This window comes from Hibiscus syriacus, unplaced genomic scaffold (assembly GCF_006381635.1).
Source record: "Hibiscus syriacus cultivar Baekdansim isolate YM2019G1 unplaced genomic scaffold, ASM638163v2 tig00110926_pilon, whole genome shotgun sequence".
Classification (NCBI taxonomy): domain Eukaryota; kingdom Viridiplantae; phylum Streptophyta; class Magnoliopsida; order Malvales; family Malvaceae; genus Hibiscus; species Hibiscus syriacus.
In genome coordinates, this window is record NW_024062913.1 from 309,319 (window position 1) to 313,047 (window position 3,729).

Here is a 3,729-nt window from a genome sequence, read left to right on the forward strand (position 1 = left end):
ACCTATTGCGGCGTTTGTATCCTAAAAACATCGCTATATACCAGACCTATCGCGGCGTTTGTATCCTAAAAACGCTGCTAAATACTAGACTTATCGCGGCGTTTGAATAAAAATGCCGCAAAATCTCAACACTTATTGCGTCGTTTGTGATAAAAACGCCGCTAAATATTAACATCTATTATGCCGTTTTTAAGACAAACATCGCTAAATATCAGTACCTACAAACGTCGCTATATATCGTTACCTATTGCGGCATTTTTGGTTAACAAACGCCGCGAACTTTAGCGGCTCTATTTTCAGCGACGCATTTTGCGGCGTTTTTCATTACGCCACATGTATTTTTTGCGGCGCTTAAAAACGCCGCTATAGGTAAAAGAAACGCCACAAAAGTCAGTTTTGTTGTAGTGACAACTTATAATCAATATTGATTTTACATATAAAACATGACAATTAATATATTTTTACAAAGATAATATAACTTGCATATCAAACATGAATATCGACATGCTTAAATATATCTAATCATCGAGATTTCATAACAAAGCATATGATAACTTATATTATCGGATCACATGCTAGTTGAATGCTCAAATAGAGTTGAAACAATAATTCATATATTTTTACACGATATACCTACATAAACCAAAATCACAAAGCATATAAATACAAGTACAAACTTGATTTCGACTATATTTATCTAATTTGTATTCTTCAAATTAATGAATTACTCAATTAGTTTGGATTTCTCCATTTCTTTTGATGATTCAACGATATATTGCTCAAGCATTGGAACTAAAGATGAACGGTGTCAAATTGAAGGATATCATTATGAAATTTTAATAGATTCAGCTTTACAGTGATTTTTTTTACAAATATGACAGAATTAAAATTTATATATAATTTAATATTATTTGTAATTATTAATACTAATAGTTTTAGTTTGCAGTGATATCCTTTTTAGAAATATGATAAAGTTAAGTTTGATAAGTACTTTTTTTTTTATATAAAAGTAAGATATGTAATTTTAATATACGTATGGATGAACTTGCATATCCTATATATGTGGAGCGGAGCTTTTGTTGTTTCTACGCCACGAAGTACGATAAGGGATAAGGTTTTCCGATCATCAAATACTAAACTGAAATTTAATGAATTAATTGAATTAACATAATTTTGTTAGAAGCAACGACCTATTCAACTAATGGATTCGAATTTTAACGTTTACGAATGAAATAAAATTAGTTGAAAAAATTACTTTTGTCCATTCAAATTAATTGATCAATAGATTAAATAAAATATAATTTTATTAGTATTATTTAATCAAGTAAAAAAGTGATATTTTGACTTTTTTTTCTTCCAAATAATTCACAATAAAAATAACGAAACAGATAAAAAAATCAAATTTAAAAATACTAAGAATATTAGTTAACCGCAGCGTAAACCTAACAAAACTAATCATATTTAACAACGAAAATAACATTCCATCTATAAATTCGGCTCTTTTCTACTAATTTTTTTCATCCCAGAATCCCGACGTTCGTTCTTAAACCCCAGCAAAGCAATAACATCACCGATTTATCTCCACCGTTCGGTGTTGTTCGTCGTACTCTTTTCCGTTTCGACGATGAAGAAAGCGGAGCTAGTATTCATCCCATGTCCTGCCATGGGCCATGTCGTACCCCTAGTTCAATTGGCTAACCAGTTAGTAGACCTCAATTCCAACCTCTATATCACTGTCCTCACCGTTAAGCTACCGGACAACGCTAAACTCAACGCCTACATTGACTCTCTCGCAGTCGCCGACGCCTCCACCAGCCGCATCAAATTCATCAACCTCTCTCAATATGACACAGACGAAGATGCTTTTAAGTTCCAGAGTAATTTTGTTCAAATGATGGAACTGCTTGTGAAAGAATTCGTCACCAACATAGTTGAGCACTCCAACTCAGTTCCCGACTCACCTCCACTCGCCGGGTTCGTTCACGACATATTCTTAACTTCTTCCTTGGTTGATTTGGCTAACGAGTTCGGCGTTCCTAACTATGCATTTTTCACTTCGGGTGCTGGTTCTCTTGGCTTCCATCTCTACACTCAGGCTCTTCACGACAAGCAAAAAATCGAGTTCGACGAGTTAAAAGACCTCGACACTGAGTTCACAATTCCTTCGTATGTAAACGCAGTTTCTATTAAATTATTTCCAAATATTCCGTACCTCCCTGCAACTTTTACTTTTTTCCGTAACTTGATGAAAGGGTAAGAGAAGTGAAGGGTATATTGATCAATACGTTTTCGGAGCTTGAATCCCATGCCATTGACTCCCTTTCTAATGCTAAGCTTCAAATTCCACCCATTTACCTGTGGGACCCTTACTGAATCTCGAAGGCTCAACCAAGGTCCATCATAATTATGATTCAATCATGCAATGGCTTGACGAACAACTTCCTTCGTCGGTCGTGTTCCTCTGCTTCGGCAGCGCAGGAAGCTTTGGTACGAATCAAGTGAAATAAATCGCCTACGCACTAGAGCAGAGTGGGCACCGATTCTTGTGGTCCCTCCGACGACCGGAGGAAGCAGTAAAAGGCATGATGCGTATCCCAACAGATTACGAGAACATGGCAGAGGTGCTACCGGAAGGATTTTTAGATCGAACGGCTGATATTGGTAAGGTCATTGGTTGGGCACCACAAGCTGCCATCTTAGGTCATCCCGCAACTGGAGGGTTCATATCGCACTGTGGTTGGAATTCAACGTTGGAAAGTATATGGTTTGGAGTGCCAATGGTGGCATGGCCACTTTTTGCAGAGCAACAGCTGAATGCATTGACATTGGTGGAGGAGTTGGGATTAGCGGTGGAGATTAAAATGGATTATAGGAATCATGGCGATGAAGAGAAATCAAGCGGATGATGAAACCTGACAGTGAAGTTCGTCAGAGAATGAAGAGGATGAGTGATCATAGTAAAAAGGCTTTAATGGAAGGCGGATCTTCACATGCTACATTATATCGTTTCATCAATAACACCATGGATAACATAGCATGAAAGTTTAGTATATGAATTCAATAATACAATTCTGAATATTCTGATATTATCGAACTTCTAAAAAATAATGAAACAAATAAATGAAGTTCGAAAAGTTCAGTAGGATAACTAAAACATAAAAAATAGGCTTAACTAAAGATAATAATAATAATACAAATTAACATGGAATAACATATCATTTCATGATTTCTGCAAAATCATGATAAAATATTAGGATTCATTTTGTTGATTTTAGTCTGATGGGATATTATCTTCTCGTAAAGTATTGATACGATACAATAATAATCATCATCCTTCTTCCTCATTAGGGCACACAATCTTAATAACTGATATATCTCCTCCTCACCCTTAAAGTCTTTAAATAACTCGTACGCAAGTGTTACTGATCCTAATGTCGTGTAAATTTTATTCAAAAATAAACTAATAATCAATGATTCATTCTAACATATTACCACAAAATATTTTTTGAATATAAGCCTTTAGTATTACTAAAAAAATAAAAATATCTGAAATTATAATAAGAATTTATAACTATCATCGTAAACTAAATACATAATTTAGACTTTTCCTATAATATTCAAACTAATTCCTTTAGATCATATAAGGACCATACATAGAAAAAGTTAAAAACCTAACCAAGTGTTGAACAACAATAGATACGAATAAATCTGATTGTATCGGCAAACAAA

At 34.5% G+C, this 3,729-nt stretch overlaps 1 pseudogene; it reads left to right on the plus strand.

Moving 5' to 3' along the window:
* The first annotated feature begins 1,535 nt into the window (after positions 1-1,535).
* On the plus strand, positions 1,536-3,040 carry LOC120146431 (annotated as a pseudogene).
* The last annotated feature ends 689 nt before the right edge of the window (positions 3,041-3,729 follow it).